The 18,450-nt window shown below is 39.7% G+C and overlaps 1 protein-coding gene across 1 annotated transcript in view; it reads right to left on the reverse strand.

Annotated features, from left to right (window-relative positions):
- Positions 1–18,450, reverse strand: part of GNA14 (G protein subunit alpha 14) — a 199,041-nt gene that overhangs the window by 115,601 nt on the left and 64,990 nt on the right.

An 18,450-nucleotide genomic window follows, 5' to 3' on the forward strand; every position in this document is an offset into this window, starting at 1 on the left:
TCTTTAAAATATATGGTATCTTTCCCTGTAGGCCTCCAAAGGCACCTCCATGCAGGGCCAGACAATAAGGATGGGGCTTGGTTAAGCTGATCACACCTGGTCTCAGCCGTCCCAATCTGTGGGGTCATAATGCCTTCCCAGACTAGTTGAGCAAACTTGTTTACTGGGATGTAGAAATCCCTCTGCAGAGGTCAAACAGAGGATAAGAAATATTTCAAAGAGGAAGAAGGATGAGGGTGAATTAGAAAAACCACTGTTACAAGGCAAGCAAGTTATCCCAATATTTCACAGCTTAACAATTGTTTATGCATCAACAGAAAAAAGGATAAACAAAATATGGTATATACATACAGTGGAATATTATTTAGCTGTAAAAAGGAAGGCTACTCCAATACATGCTACAACACAGATGAACTTTAAAAACATTATGCCAAGTGAAATAGATCAGCCATAAAAAGGGAAAATACGTGATTCCACTTACATGAAGTACCTTGCTAGAATAGCAAATTCACAGAAACAGAATGTATCCATAGAATAAAGGTTTCCAGGGGTTGGTGCAAGAGGAATGGAGAGTTATTGTTTAATGGGTACAGATTTTCTCTTTGGGATAATGGAAAAGTTCTGTAAATGGATGGTGGTGACGGTCACCCATTTTGTAAATGTACTTAATGACTGAGTTGTACATCTTAAAATGGCTAAGATATATACAAGACGTATATAGATTTTATCACAGTAAAAAATTGTGGTGCTCACTTTGGCAGCACACATATGAACACTAAAATTGGTATATACAGAGATCAGCAGGATAACATGAAATTAATGAAGCATTCCATATCTTTATAAAAGTGAATCATTACGCTATACACCTGAAACCAAAATAATATTGTAAATCAACTGTACTTCAATTTTTAAAAAGTGTTTAATAATATTTTCTATCCCTTAAGTCAATGCTTAGCACAAAACCCAGGAAGCTAAGATGTGATTCCACTCTCCTTCAGCTAGCTAGTTTATTATTATACTGCTGCTGCTGCTAAGTTGCTTAGGTCGTGTCTGACTCTGTGCAGCCCCATAGACGGCAGCCCACCAGGCTCCCCCATCCCTGGGATTCTCCAGGCAAGAACACTGGAGTGGGTTGCCATTGCCTTCTCCAATGCATGAAAGTGAAAAGTGAAAGTGAAGTCACTCAGTCGTGTCGGACTCCTAGTCACCCCATGGTCTGCGGCCTACCAGGCTCCTCCATCCATGGGATTTTCCAGGCAAGAGTACTGGAGTGGGTTCTAACAAACATCAAATCTATATCTTATTTTCCTGTTGCCTAGTTTCTACCAGTCAAATAGGGCCTTACAAACAGCTTTTCTTTCTTAGGAAATCTCTCCCCTTCAGCATTGCTTCATCTTTCACTTTAGAATAAAGCTCAACATTGTATTACTGACTTTCTTAGGAAGATTTCAAAGCCTGATGAACGAGGAAGTTTTTAATCCACAAATTTTCAGCCACCTGAATTCTCTATATATACATATATTTAGAAATGATTCCCTCTAATGTCCTATGAGTTTTTATCTGGAATGGCTGCCTGTGAGACTTTGTTAGAAAACTTAAGCAGTTGTAAAAAAAAAAGTAAAATTATAGGCTAACACTATGAATTCAATATATAAGGTTTTGGTGAAGGTAGAGTTCAATACCATGAAGCACTGATGTTGCAAAAGGCTTTTTTGTTAGTCATGAGGATCTAATGTCACCATGACGGGATTTAGTGCTTCTCTAGATATGAGGAGATGCAAGGATTGAGATCATAAAATCTGTTCCTCCGTTCAGTTCAGTCACACAGTCATGTCTAAGTCTGTGACCCTATGGACAGCAGCACGCCAGGCTTCCCTGTCTATCAACAACTCCCAGAGCTTACTCAAACTAATGTCCATCTAGTCAGTGATGCCATCCAACTATCGCATCCTCTGTCATCCCCTTCTCCTCCCGTCTCCAATCATTCCCAGAATCTGGGTCTTTTCAAGTGAGTCAGTTCTTCACATAAGGTAGCCAAGGTATTGGAGCTTCAGCTTCAGCATCAGTCCTTCCAATGAATATTTAAGACTGATTTCCTTTAGGATGGACTTATTGGATCTCCTTGCAGTCCAGGGGACTCTCAAGAGTCTTCTCCAACACCACAGTTCAAAAGCATCAATTCTTTGGCATTTAGCTTTCTTTATAGTCCAACTCTCACATCCATACATGACTACTGGAAAAACCATAGCTTTGACTAGACGGACCTTTGTTGACAAAGTAATGTCTCTGCTTTTGAATATGCTGTCTAGGTTGGTCATAGCTTTTCTTCCAAGGAGCAAATTTTTTTTAAATTTCATGGCTGCAATCAACATCTGCAGTGATTTTGGAGCCCAAGGAAATAACATCTCTCACTGTTTTCATTGTTTTCCCATCTATTTACCATGAAGTGATGGGACCAGATGCCATGATCTTAGTTTTCTGAATGTTGAGTTTTAAGCCAACTTTTTCACTCTCCTCTTTCACTTTCATCAAGAGGCTCTCTAGTTCCTCTTCACTTTCTGCCATAAGGGTGGTGTCACCTGCACATCTGAGGTTATTGATATTTCTCCCAGCAATCTTGATTCCAGCTTGTGCTTCTTCCAGCCCAGCGTTTCCCATGATGTACTCTGCATATAAGATAAATAAGCAGGGTGACAATATACAGCCTTGACGGACTCCTTTCCCTATTTGGAACCAGTCTGTTGTTCCATGTCCAGTTCTAACTGTTGCTTCCTGTTGTCTTTTCTCACGAGGCAGGTCAGGTGGTCTGGTATTCCCATCTCTTGAAGAATTTTCCACAGTTTATTGTGATCCACACAGTCAAAGGCTTTGGCATAGTCAATAAAGCAGAAGCAGATGTTTTTCTGGAATTCTCCTGCTTTTTTGATGACCCAACAGATATTGGCAATTTGATCTCTGGTTCTGCTACCTTTTCTAAATCCAGCTTGAACACCTGGAAGTTCACAGTTCATTACTGTTGAAGTCTGTCTTGGAGGATTTTGAGCCTTACTTTACTAGCGTGTGAGATGACTGCAATTGTGTGGTAGTTTGAACATTCTTTGGGATTGCGTTTCTTTGGGATTGGAATGAAAACTGATCTTTTCCAGTCCTGTGGCCACTGCTGAGTTTTCCAAATTTGCTGGCCTATTGAGTGCAGCACTTTCACAGCATCATCTTTTAGGATTTGAAATAGCTCAACTGGAATTCCATCACCTCCACTAGCTTTGTTTGTAGTGATGCTTCCTAAGGCCCACTTGACTTCACATTCCAGGATGTCTGGCTCTAGGTGACTGATCACTCCATTATGGTTATCTGGATCATGAAGATCTTTTTTGTATAGTTCTTCTGTATATTCTTTCTGCCTTTTCTTAATATCTTCTGCTTCTGTTAGGTCTATACCATTTCTGTCCTTTACTGTGCCCATCTTTGCATGAAATGGTCCCTTGGTAGCTCTAATATTTCTTGAAGAGATCTCTAGTCTTTCCCATTCTATTGTTTTCCTCTGTTTCTTTGCACTGATCACTGAGTAAGGCTTTCTTATCTCTCCTTGCTATTCTTTGGAACTCTGCGTTCAAATGGGTATATCTTTCCTTTTCTCCTTTGCCTTTAGCTTCTCTTCTTTTCTCAGCTATTTGTAAGGCCTCCTCATACAGCCATTTTGCCTTTTTGCATTTCTTTTTCTTGGTGATGGTTGTGATCATTGCCTCTTGTACAATGTCATGAACCTCTGTCTATAGTTCTTTAGGCACTCTGTCTATCAGATCTAATCCCTTGAATCTATTTGTCACTTCCACTGTGACAAATTTGATTTAGGGATTTGATTTAGGTCATACCTTAATGGTCTAGCAGTTTTCCCTACTTTATTCAATTTCAGTCTGAATTTTGCAATAAGGAGTTCATGATCTGTGCCACAGTCAGCTCCCAGTCTTATTTTTACTGACTGTATGGAGCTTCTCCATCTTTGGCTGCAAGGAATATAATCAATCTGATTTTGGTATTGACTACCTGGTGATGTCCATGTGTAGAGTCTTCTCTTGTGTTGTTGGAAGAGGGTGTTTGCTGTGACCAGTGCGTTCTCTTGGCAAAACTCTGTTAAGCCTTTGCCCTCCTTCGTTTTGTACTCCAAGGCCAAATTTGCCTGTTACTCCAGGTATTTCTTGACTTCCTACTTTTGCATTCCAGTCTCCTATAATGAAAAGGACATCTTTTTTGAGAGTTAGTTCTAGATGATCTTGTAAGTCTTCATAGAACTGTTCAACTTCAGCTTCTTCAGCATTACTGGTTGGGGCATAGACTTGGATTACTGTGATATTGAATGGTTTGCCTTGGAAACGAACAGAGATCATTCAAGTACTGCATTTTGGACTCTTGTTTACTATGATGGCTACTCCATTTCTTCTAAGGGATTCTTGCCCACAGTAGTAGATATAATGGTCATCTTCCTGTTGCTGCTACTGCTGCTAAGTCGCTTCAGTCATGTCCGACTCTTGTGCGACCCCATAGACGAAGCCCACCAGGCTCCCCTGTCCCTGGGATTCTCCAGGCAAGAACACTGGAGTGGGTTGCCATTTCCTTCTCCAATGCATGAAAGTGAAAAGTGAAAGGGAAGTCGCTCAGTCATGTCCAACTCTTAGCAACCCCATGGACTACAGTCTACCAGGCTCCTCCATCCATGGGATTTTCCAGGCAAGAGTACTGGAGTGGGGAGCCATTGCCTTCTCTCCATCTGTTCCTAAAAACATCCAAATATCTGAAGACCTGTCCCACAAGATTTCCTGGAACACAGAGTGTCTCACTCTACCCTGAACTCTCTCAGGGGTTGTTGAAGGTCAACAGCTATAGCAACATGGGATTCAATCTCCTTAGAGGCAGATGGCAAATGCCTTTGTTGTTCAGTCTTTGACAATGCTCTTGGTAAGTGCCAATTTGTAGCTGACATATATTTGCACTGTTTTTATATATATATATATATATATATATATAAACACTAGCATGTGGCAAAAGTGCCACATGCCAGAACATACCTATTAGCTACCAAATTCTGCTGGAAATTTTACCAAAAGTAACATACTTGTGTCTATTTTGTAGGTGGCGAGTTGGGAGGTGGCATCAAAATCTACACATGCTTATCACAGTGTATTGTACATATAAATTTTTTTAATGCCATACTTGTTTCATGCTTGATTCAAACTATATTTACAACCATTCTTGATACTAAAACCTAATTTTTAAAACTATAATATCGAATAACTTTATAATTTTTGTTTTATTTTTTAAAATGAAATTCCAGTTAAGACACCTCACTCCCAGTATTTAATATGAAATATTGGGACTCATTCTAACTAGGTTCACTTTAAGTAGTCTTTTCCCTGAATCAACCATTTTCAGATCACAGAGCCTCCTAAAGGTTTTAACTAGTGTATTCCAACCCCAGAGTTAGAGCCCTATACCAGATTTCTAGGTTTCTGGGAACAGACACGGGTACCTGTTCTCAAATGCTCAGCAAATTCAGTCAACCAACTGGGCATCTGGATTGTTCACACAAATGCAATAGCTCCGTGGCAATGGATTAAAGTATCGATTCTCACCATGTACCACTGTTCCGCAAATGTAAACCTAGGGGCTAAACCCAAGGAAGGGAGAGATTTGTGGATCAAAGGGGTGTCATCATCTCAACTTGATGTAGACCCTTTTCTCCTCAAACCTCATGCTGTATCAATACTATCATTTGGAGGGAGGTACTGAATCAGTTTCCTTAGGATGTGAGTCTGTTTCCATGGTGACAAGAGTGTACTCCTTTAAACCACAGGACAAATGAATGGAGCATTCAGTAAATCAAGCGATTTCTGGGCATTTTCAAAGCCCTGGAACAGAGAGACATTGGCTGTAAGTCTTACCAAACACTGATTTGTTTCATTTCTAAAAGTGCTGAGGAAGCCAAAGATGGATAAATATATGAGAACTGCATCCCAAACCAATATTGACCCTGGATCAAGTGTAAAATATGCCCAATTCTCAGAAGGGCTTATCTTGTCAAATGAAATTACACTGGCTTCACCTTGGATGGCACTGACATTGTAATTGTCATGCATTCACGTAGAACAAGCAATAGGCAACAAAATGTTAATGAGATTTTTCCTATCAGTCTAACTGAAGTGGTGCTCTCTAAATACCAAGGATGGTTAATCTCATGTTTTCAAATGGTGATGATGAGCTCAAGAATCTAAGTAAATAATTTTTTAAGTCTACATGATCCTTTCTTTTGTGAACCACCTATTGGACAATTTTCTATGGAGTGCAACTTTGAGTCATGTCTCTATGTATGTTAGTTTGATAGAGTTCATATAGACTTGCTTTAGAGAAAGACTAGCATTACTTTTTCAGACTCTTAGGCAGACTTTACTTGAAGTCGATTGCCATGGATTATGAAGAATCTTGTCAAAAACTTCAATTTTCACAAAACAATATCAAACCCATCCCTCAGCTCATTTGATGTGTTTATCTTTAAAATATGAATCTGCCCTTATTCAACAACAAAAAACCCTCATCAAAGAACATGTCTCAAGGTAATTTCCATCAGATCCTTATCAAATTATTTTCTTAAGAAATGTCCACAGATAATCATTTAATGAACACACCTTCCACCTCTTCCTCTGAAGAAGTGGTTCTCAATCCTGACCACACTTTAGAATCATCTGAAGTGTTTAAGACAGAAAGTACCTTGAGGGATTTTGATTTAATTGGTCCAAAGTGGGGTCCAGGCAGGATATTTTTGGAAAGCCCCACCCCCGTGAGTCTAAGGTACAGCCCAGGTTGAAGACTAGCAATATCCAGAGGCTGTCAGAATCTAGTGAGTTCACTTTTTAAAGCACGTACTATTATACAAGTTATACATAAACACGGGCTTTCCAGGTAGCGCTAGTGCTAAAGAACCAGCCTGCCAATACAGGAGATCCCAAAGACTCGGGTTCAACTCCTGTGTGGGGAAGATGCCTTGGAGGAGGGCATGACAAGCCACTTCAGTATTCTTGCCTAGACAACCCCATGGACAGAGGAGCCTGGCGGGCTACTGTCCATAGGGCCACAAAGAGTCGGACACGACTGAAGCAACTTAGCATGCACACGCACATGTACATAAATACATTTCTCCTTTTTTAAAAAGTTAACACGTGACATTTAAATTCTGCCTTGTCCACCTCCACTTCCCTCACCTCCAGTCCTCTCTCAGTGATGGGCACGCTTCTAGAAAATTTTCTATTTATTTGCATATATATGTATTTTCACAGGTATATTGGTGAATATACATATATATGAAAATACATGTACATTTCATTTTTCAAAATAATTTTTTAACATATGTCATAGCACACATATTATTCCGCTGCTCTGTTTTCACTTAACAACATGCCTTTGAGCTCTTTCCATTGAGTACTTCTCTGTCTCATTATCTGTAACTGGTACACAGTAGGAACATGCCACAGTTACTTTTAGAAGCCATTCCTCTAAATCTGTGCCATCCAATATGGTAGCCACTAGCTACAAGTGGCTATCAAATACTTGAGTCAGGCTGGCATGAGCTGAGATGTGTCATAAAATACATGCCAGATTTTGAATACTATTAATACTAAGAAAATATATATATATCTCACTAGTAATTTTTTATCTTAATTGCATATTGAAAGGAAAACATGTTGGATGTATTGGATCAAATAAAATATGGCATTAAAATCAATTTCACCTGTTGCCTTTTATTTCTGTCAATGCAGTGATTAAAAAACATAACACTACTTATATGGTTCCTATCATATTTCTATTGAATGGCTCTGTTTTAAAAGATGGGTATTTAGGATATTTGCAGTTCATTTGAAATTACAAAGGAAGTGTCCCACCCATGGTTCTCAATAGGGAGCAATTTTGCCCCCCAGGTGACATTTGGCAATGTCTAGATCAGCCCTGGGATTTCTTTGGAGGGAATGATGCTGAAGCTGAAACTCCAGTACTTTGGCCACCTCATGCGAAGAGTTGACTCATTGGAAAAGACTCTGATGCTGGGAGGGATTGGGGGCAGGAGGAGAAGGGGGCGACAGAGGATGAGATGGCTGGATGGCATCACCGACTCGATGGACGTGAGTCTGAGTGAACTCCGGGAGTTGGTGACGGACAGGGAGGCCTGGCGTGCTGCGATTCATGGGGTCGCACAGAGTCGGACATGACTGAGCGACTGAACTGAACTGAACTGAAGACACAGTTTTGGTTGTCACAACTGGGCACACCACTGGGATCTAGTGGGTACAGGGATGCTGCTAAACATTCTATGATGCACACAGCCCCCACAATAAAGAATCATCTGGCCCAAAATATCAATAGTGCTATGGTTGAAAAACCAAGTTATGCACGAATCATTGTCCACATGTGGGAGTTGTTTCTCAAAGGTAGACCTGAAGTCAAAAAATTGCCTGTGCTTTTAAAACATTTATGGACAGAACAAAACTGCCTTCCAGAGTGGTGATGCCAGTCAGCATATCTCAACAGAAGTGCATGAAAATACTAAAATTAATCATTAATAGACAAATAAAGCTAGCCAAGAAAAGCTCAAAAGGCTTCGAAAGTGTCCACTCAATATTCTGAGTTCTTACTATCATCAACAGGAATGACAACACAATTCTAAGTCCCAGAGTTTTAAGTAATATTTGGAAGTTTATCCTATTCCCATCCTTTTCAAAACTGTGTTCTTTGCTCTCAGAACACAATTCATGTGGGGTCCTGGCACAGTTAATTTGTAACTAAATCAAACAACTAGTCTATCTCTCTGCTTTCAACTATGGCTAAAATTTGAATCTTGGGAGAGTGAACTGCAAGCCTAAAATACTTTGCCAGTGTTTTAAGAATTATTTGTATTTATCTTACACCCATACCCAGAACCCCAGAGCACTGTTTTCCAAGCAGTGTTAGTCGCTCAGTCATGTCCGACTCTTGGCAACCCCATGGACTGTAGCCCGCCAGGCTCCTCTGACCACAGAATTCTCCAGGCAAGAATACTGGAGAGGGTTGCCATTTCTTTCTGCAGCAAATGTCACCCATAAGATGACCTCCATGTGTGGTAACTGATAATACAAGTCACGCACCATGACCAGGCATTTGTTCTTAAATGTACCATATATTTATTAGTTACAGATGATTTTGACAAAGCAGCATGTAGAAATATGTTACAGATCCCAATCTGTTCTGCAAATCCAGAGGAAATGCATTGTCCCCATACTTACATTTTACTAATCTTTTTCAGAAAGCAGGATTATTAACCTTCTCCTATTTTCAACTTCCACATTTACAAAAATGCACACCGTAGCAAACACAGTTCCTGTTCCAAGTTCTCAGCATGACAAATGTAGTCTACAGCCATAAAGTTTTTTAGGAGAACTGTGACTCTTCCAAGCTTCCTCTGTTATGAACTCTTCATAAAGAACTAATTTTAACTTTCTTCCTGGAGTGAATTTGAATCATGAATTCATTCTCAGTATGAGAGCATGCAAAATGAGACGAGTACTAGAAACAGTTACAATTTGTTCTGACTTGCCACCATTTCCCTCCACAGGTTTTAAAAGGTATGTTTTGGGGTTTTCTGGGTAAAGTATTCAAACTGGGGCCAGCAAGAGTTCTCATGACCTTTATCTGTCTTGGTATAAATTGATATTTATTGACTTTCCTTTTTGGGGCCTGAAAGATAACAGATAATAAAAGAAAAAATGAAGGGGAGGAAGAGGAGAAAGAATAAAGCTGGACTGGAAACTCCTAGAGGAAAGAGATTCATCTTTATTGTTTATCATTCCATTCATAGCTTCTAGCCCAGGTCTCACATAGCTAACCTAACTCAAACATGTGATTAAAGAATGCAAAATGGAATACATACTATCATATATAAAAGAGATACCCAACAAAGACCTACTGTATAGCACAGGGAACTATACTCAAGATTTTGTAATAACCTATCAGAGAAAAGAATCCGGAAAAGAATATATATGTGTAAACACATACATATGTATAACTGAATCACTGTCCTGTGTATCTGAAACTAACAGATACAGTAAATCCTCTATATGCCAATTTCAAAAAAAAAAATAAAAAAAATTCAAGATGGAGAAAAATAATTATCTGGATTAAAAAAGCACACAGATTAGAGTAAAATACTGATTCAGAAAAACAAATGAGCACGTGGCCAAACTGGGAGTACTGGATAGGCTGGTGGGAGGTAAGTAGAGCCTCAGGCAGCACCGGGGGTACAGGAGGTGAGTAGCCACAGTAAAGCCTCCCGGGATCTGTCAGGGGGCCCTCCCTTGTTCTCCTGCTGCTCACTCTTTGCAGCCTGCTCAGAGCAAACAGGGCTGTGCCCAGAAGACCCTCTTTGGCTGGCCCAGTGGAGACGGCACAGATACAATTTAGAAATCAGAATGACTCTTCAGAAAACCTTCATGGGATTCTATTTGTAAACAGAATGTCCCATCACTTCTGAGATCAGCAGAGAACTCTCTCCTACTTGATAGTTTCAGGTTGAACTTCACATCAAACAAGTTCATCAACACCCAGGCAAGCAAGGACCTCCTATTCAGCCAAGTCTTGATGAGAAACCTAAGTCCCATATGCACACTCTGATTTCATAACAAGCTACTGCTCCAGATGTATTCTTTTTTTATTTGCTTTTTTAGCCACACCTCAAGCATGTGGAATCTTAGTTCCCCTACCAGGGCTCACACTTCTGCCCTCAGCACTGGGAGCTCGTAGTCTTAACCACTGGACCACCAGGGAAGTCCTCCAGATGCATTTTAGGCTGAATATCCAGGCTCTAGTATCTCTTTTGCCTGTGATTTTTTTTTTTTTTTTTTCCAAATGGGATAGAAGAAATGCTTCTTCCCCATAGAAAGTGGCTTGAATGTACTTGTGCTATAATAGTAACAACATCTCAGGTGTGCTCTTATCTTGATCCTGGCAGTGAGGTAGTAACTAACATGAGGCGCTAAGAGGTTGGCACAGTAGCATTGAGGCCACTGGTACTTTGGTGTCTTAAGATGGCACAACTGGTAAACAGAAGTATACATTGCCAGATATGGCTGGGTTTTAGCTGCTCCTCTCCTGGGCTGGAGGGGCCAGAATTGTCCCACCCAACAGGGTTCCTGAGCAGCTACTATGTCAGGTCCTGTGAAATGGCTATAAGATGGACATGGTCCCTGCTCCCAGGGAGCATAGAGAATGGTGAGGGATAGATAACGCGACAGAAGTTATGCCTTTAATGTAGACAAGTAAATATGCATGCTCTTAATTCTAAAATAATATCCCCCTCAATTTTTAGTCACTTTGAGACGTATTCTACATACTATAAGGTTGATCCATCATTGTGTACAATTCAGTGGTTCTGTGTATGTGTCAAGTTGTGCAATCACTACTTGATTGCACATAGTATCATCTTAGAACATTCCACTATCCCAAAAGGAAATCTTGGACCCATCAGCAGAGATTCCCCAGGCCCACATCATGCCAGCTCAGGCAACCACTAACCCACTTTCTATTTTTAGAGATTTGCCTACCCTGAACACTTCAGAGTAGGATCATGTAACATGTGGCCCCAAGGCAGGGGGCCCGGGTTCAATTCCTAGGCAGGGAACTAGATCCCACATGCTGTAACTAAGAATTTGCATGCCACGACTAAGACCCAGTGCAGCCAAATAAATAAATAAATTTTTTAAAAAGATAAGGAGCCAATGTAGGATCTTGTAAAGAAAGAGTACAAGAAAATTGGGAGATAGCTTAAGTCAAGAATGTCAAGAAGGACAGGAGCCAGTGAGGTCAAATGCTGAGCAGGAGTGAAAACAGACCAAGAGGAGATGGGGACTTGGCCCAGGTGGAGCAGTGGTAAAGAATCGGCCTGCAATGCAGGAGACCTGGTTCAGTCCCTGGGTTGGGAAGATCCCCTGGAGTAGGAAATGGCAACCCACTCCAGTATTCTTGCCTGGAAAATTCCATGGACAGAAGAGCCTGGCGGGCTACAGTCCATGGGGTCGTAGAGAGTCAGACACGACTGAGCACGCATGTACTTTGTCTTTGTCATACAGGCCTCAAAGAGAGCAGGATGAGCACAGTGGCTGAGCAGAAAAAAGCAGTGTTTAGCAAACATAAAGTTCTCTGAATGCTTAGAAGTGAACTGGAGAACAGGCTGTTGGTCGCTTGAAGACATAAACAGATCAAAGGAATTTCTTTTCAGCAACAAGAACCATTTAGAGGAAATTAGTCAGACAGGGGAGTGAGTCTGAAGATCAAGGCAAGAAGAAGCATCACTGAAGGAGCAGGGTGAGAGGAGGAGGAAGAACGCAGATGGAGTCTTGGAAAAGGTAAAAAGCGCTCATGTCCACTGAGGCTCCAAGTGATGCTCATTTAGGCCATGGAGTTATTCTGGAGTGGTGGGCACAGTGGCTAGGGGCATGCAAGAAGGTCTCATGCTGTTGGATTGAGACCAGAAATAGTGGTGAGTGGCAGGGAGGGCCTGGCTGCCACTGGACTCTCCCATAAACACCATCTCAGGAGTGGCCCAAACACTGAGGTGACCCAGGGTTTCCCGAACTAGGTGCGAAAAAGTACCCACAGAATGTTGAAGAAGTGAAGTCTTGCTAAGAATTCAGACTGGATATACAGAAAAGCAAAACAAAACTAGAGGGAAAGACTGGGAGACTAGGCACACAAAGGCCCCAAAATACAGCACAGGGCAAAGGCCATGTGCTGTACTTTGTGCTGCTTACATGTTACAAGCAGTTAATAGTCAAATGAGAAGAAATACTTATTTTGCCATTTTTATGTAACCCCAACAGTGTAGTCATTTGGGTAAATGGTAAGCATTATGTCAACTCACAAGTGGGAAGAGACATAGAAATATTAAAATATAGCAACTGATTTCCTTCAACCCTTTCACTTTTCAATTCCATCATTCATTCAGTCATTCTGGTATTCCTACAACATGCTAGTTTCTGGAGGATGAGAATATAAAAAGAGTAGAATGCAGTTTACTCAACCTGAAACTAAAGCTTTGTCCAGAGAATTTGAATTCAATGAGTTTGAGGCCTCTGTTTATAGACAAACCAAGAAAATAGTCATTGGTCCTTTTTTTTCAGGAGCTAGAAGGTGGTCACAGATGGACTGAAGAAAGTCAGAAACCCCTGACTTTGTTGCTAGGGTGTCATATTATAGGCAAATCTGTCTTCACTTGGAGTGTATTTACACTGTGGGAATGTTGGTATTCTAGCAGAACTCTGAGGAGCAATTCAAAGAGGCGGCTGAGATCAGAGGACTTGGTGAAAGCCCTAAGCAGCACGAACTAGAAAGTTTATGAAAACTCCCCAGCTTAAGCAGCAAAATCAGGCCATTTGGAAAACTACAGTTGGTTTTCAATGGCAGTGAGTGATTTTTTGGCCAAAAAAGTGATTGAAAAAAGGACAGTGATAGTGACAACAAATGTTTCACACACACACACCAAAAAAAAAAAAAAAAGGCAGAAGAAAGAGACTTAACTTGGAGAGAGAAGGGATTATAAAATGTGTCCATAAAAGTACTTAGACTGGGAAATATATTAAAAAAAAAATTCAGACAAATCTTTCATCTTCCTTCTATCTTGGATCAGTCTTAACTTTCAGACATTTCTCTCTTTCCTCCTCCTCTCTTTCTTTCATAAAATGAGAACAAACATATATTCTTAATTCTACAGACTATGTAATGAGATAGTCATTTCAAGTACATTCCAAAAGATACCTTACAAGAGGCAGCTTTGCTTCAAAATGCAATAAACTGACCTCTGACCTGGGACCCAAGGTTTTTAAAAATATTTACGTTAGAGTCACACTTTGTAATTAAAAACTGAAATTAACTAGCTACAAATAAAAAAATCAAATTGGTTTGAATTAGCCAAGGTAATGAAGTCTATCAAAGACATTAAATATTTTAAAGCAGTCAATTAGCCTAAAAGGCATTCTATGCCTCGCAAATCTTGTAAAAACCTGCTGCCTGTGTGTCTCCTGGGGACTCTGCACATTTTAAAAATGAGGTCAAGCCAGATCCAAATAGAAGGGTGAACACAGAATGCTTCTGAATGTTTTGGGGTCATAATTTAATGAGCTATAGTAATAATTTACTAAATGTTCCATTGGTAGTTTTGTGGAGATAATATTGCAGGGAGACAAGCACAGGTCTGTAAGTGATTAGGAACTGCAGGTAGAAGCCATGAATAATAAGCCCGTTATTAACACACTGTTAGTGTTAAATGAATACTTAGTGAGTTATTTCAGCTAAAATTAGTTTATAGGTTACTTTAATACCCTGCTTGAAAATTACTTTCCTCAAACCTTGAAAACTTCAAGAGAATAATCTAGGTTAAACTTTTCTGTATAAAGAATGTTGGAGATGTAGAAAGGGGAACATTGATAGTGAAGATCTAGGTTTCAGCTTCCACTGGGATGTAATCGACTTGCTTTCAAGGGGTTGAATGTAAATAAGCTGGCTCCACTTCCCAGGGCACCTGCAGGCTCTGTGAGGGAGTGAAGTGGGGAGGAGGGACGGTAAAGGGATAAGCAGTAGAATGAGAAAGATCTTTCACCAAAACCTCTAAGAGACTCATATCCTTGATGTCAGGTGGAGAACCATCAAAGTTCAAAGACAGTCAGTGGCCAAAAACAACTGGACTCCTTGTCTCCTCCAGGCGTTACCATTTGTTTATTTAAACCTGTACCTGCTTCTCTATGGTCACTAGATCAGAGGTGGGGGAAACATTTGGGTGTTGACATACTGCTAGTTTCAGCTCAGGGAGGAAGGGAATGCAACACAATCTGCCTAGTGAAAGAGTGGACCTGCAGGGAACACAGGGGACAAGGTGGCACTGAATATAAACAAGGGTTTGGTGTAAAAACTAGTCTCAGCAACAAAAGAATATGCTTGACTTTATGGGTATTTACAGTGTAAGGATAAAGACAAAGCAAGATACATGCTATATTTCTGAACTAAAGAACCTGTTTGGTAATTTCAAGTGAAATGAAGAGGCCCTGCTCAAGCAGTAAAGAACCCATCTGCAATGCAGGAGACATGGGTTCGATCCCTGTTAGGAAGATCCCCTAGAGGTGGAAATGACAACCCGCTCCAGTATTCTTGCCTGGATAATCCCATGGACAAAGAAGCCTGGCAGGTTACAGTCTATAGAGTCACCAAGAACCAGACACAACTGAGCATGCACACATGCACACAGACAGCTAAAGTACACAGGAGCAGTACTGCTAAGAGTAACGGAAGAAACAACATTTACACAATCTGGAATCCATATATTGTATATACTGGGTTTTTTTCTTTTAATTTGAATAGATGGGAACATAAGGATTTCACACTTCATGCTGTTACTCAACATTTAGGCTTTGAGTTTTGGTCCAGGCAAGGTACAGAAAGTAGCTGCTGGAGTCCCATTTGATTTCAAATCTGGCTAAAATCCAAGTTTCTCAACTTCAAGTTCAATATCATGAAAACTAGACATTGCTTCCTTCTAGAATGTAGGGCTCCTACTGAAATATCAAATTTGCCTAAACTTTCCACATGAAAAAAAAAACTGAATCCAGGTCTTACTTAAGAGTGCTGTTATTTGGTAGAAACAAATACAATACTGTAAAGCAACTATCCTTCAATTAAAAATAAATAAATTTTAAAAAAGAAGAGTACTGTTGATCAACCCTTTCTACTTAGGATCACCTAGATGATTTTTTTTTTAACTAATGATGTCTGTGCCCCAACTCAGGCTACTTGAATTACAATGTTTAGAGACAAACCCAGGTTATAATTTTTTAGTTACCTGCGCAATTCTAAGAGACCATTAAGTTTAAAAATCTCTGTTTTAGAAGAAAACCACCCCATCTCATAGAAATTATCACTTGCTATTGGTTTTAATGCTAGAAAGCTCAGAACCCGCCATAGATAATCTGGTTTAATTGGTCAGAGTGGTAGGGGCTGGAAACTGGGATATTCTTCAGGTAATTTTAATGTAACACTAATAGTATAAGTACTATTTTTGGCAACACTCTTGTTGTTTAGTCACTTAGTTGTGTCTGATGCTTTGCAATCCCAGAGACCGTAGCCTGCCAGCCTCCTCTGTCCATGGAATTCTCTGGGCAAGAATACTAGAGTGGGTTGCCACTTCCTTCTCCTGGGGATCTTCCTGAACCAGGGATCAAACCCATGTCTCTTGCGTCTCCTGCTTTAGCAGGCAGATTCTTTACCACTGAGCCACCAGGGAAGCCTTTATGGCAATACAGTCATACCTAAAGACCCTTGTCAGAGGTGGACTGACTAAAACTGGGGGCGGGGGACAGCACCAGGTGGTGCTATCCGTGGTGCTGAAATGCCACTGCAAGGAATTTTTAATTGGTAATGACAAGCATTTATTTTAAACATGATGAAACTAAATCTATTATTGCACATTTTTCTTTTTTAATTTTTTATTTTTAATTGGAGGACAATTTCTTTACAATATTGTGTTGGTTTCTGCCATACATCCACATGAATCAGCCATAGGTATACATATGTCCCCTCCCTCTTGAACCTCCTTGCGTATTTTTAAATTGAGAAACATAAAAGTTCTTCTAAGCACAGAACTACTGCTGTGTATTTTCAGTTCTATATTATGACTTGTTAAAGGAGAGAGATCTTGAAAGAAAGAGGATGCTTTGCTATTTTCTCAACGATCAGATAGAGTGAAGATGAAAATAATTATGACTGGTGCTCTTGGAAAACCGACATATTATTATTTGTTAGCTATAATAGTGTCCTGAATATTTTTTAATGTTCAAATTACCAGAATTTTTAAAAATATAAAGTACTTTACTTTCCATCTAAAATTCAAAAGCATAAATATTTATCGTTTTTATTTTTCTGCTTTAGAAGATCAAAGTGAAATAATTTGAAAAACAGTCTATTTTCATGGGATAACATTTACCTTATACTATTAACAGTATTTAATGATACTACCACTGAAGATTTCTAGTTGATGCATTTGTGAGCTTTATTTTAAAAAGGAGTTAACATGGTGTTAGAACTTCAATAATTAGACATAATGTTTCCCACCATTTTGTCCACATTCCTTATATAATGACCACAACTGAATTGCCCAGTCAGCAATTTCTTATAATCTCCATGATCTAAAAACTAAAAACCTATGATTATCCCTTCAAACTTCTATGGAGATACCATATGTTCCATGATTCTATCCAATAACAACTCAATAACAAAAGGATTGGATGAAAACTTTAAACCTTCCCTAATTTATGACCATTCTCTCAAACAGAGAAAACGTTTTCCAGAGTGAATGACATTATGAAAATACGAGCCTGATATGCTAATCTGAAAATGCCAAACATCTGAATGCCACTTTATCAGCAAACAACTCGGAAACATATTCCTCTTCTTTGCTAAATGCTAACGTTTCCAATAAGGGAGTAGTATGTGCATGCATGAAACCTAATATATCACACAGGAGTTTCCTTTGGAGCAATTACATTCCCAGCTCTCTAAACAATTGGAAACTAAGAGCTTTAAGCTAGACACCAAGGCACTTGCTAATATGATCCATGGGCTATTTGAAGAGTTAATGAGGGGAAAATATCCCTTAAGTTTAAATCACTCAAGAACTCATAACTTGAACACTTGAATTTACCTCTTTTGGGGAAAAAAGTATGGAGCAAATACTCTTCATCTTAAACACTCTATACTTCAAAGAAAGAATTTCAGATACATCCCATTGTCCCTAAATGAACATTCAGAGCTTTGCCCATCTGGTTAGCATAGCAGTAAAACAGAGTACAGTTCTCAGACCTTGAACACAGCTTATCCTTCATCTCTTCAGACATTTAATGAATGGGTCTTGTAGCCACAAGGCTTTAGTGGATTCAAATCAAGGTATTTTTAAAAAGAGTCAAGTCCAACTGTATTCCAATAGTGCCCCTCCCCACTCCAAGGCTGTCATAAGTCAGATAAGACTTCTCTTTGCCAAAAGGGCTCTCAGGGGAGAGTTAGTTACCATCAACACAATTAGTCATTTGAGCATAGTCTCTTTAAACTACTGATATTTCCTATCTATAGATTAAACACTCTGGGAACCTATTTACTGACCACTTTCAAAGAGGGCTCTGTAGAATTCAGAAGCAGGAAGACAGAAAAAGATTTTGAAGGAGGTTCTTTGAAATTTCTGGTCACACCAGAAATCAGAGCTCCAGGGGGCTGATTTTTAATGGTAAACTCATAACTTCCTCATGTTCCAATAGATCCCATTACGCCAGTGTCTGGCTCAGCTGCTTACACAGCTCTGTAGTAAATTTGTGTTTCCCATAAAATGATCTCAAAACTCTTTTC

Source organism: Bos taurus, chromosome 8 (assembly GCF_002263795.3).
Source record: "Bos taurus isolate L1 Dominette 01449 registration number 42190680 breed Hereford chromosome 8, ARS-UCD2.0, whole genome shotgun sequence".
In the NCBI taxonomy this organism is placed as follows: domain Eukaryota; kingdom Metazoa; phylum Chordata; class Mammalia; order Artiodactyla; family Bovidae; genus Bos; species Bos taurus.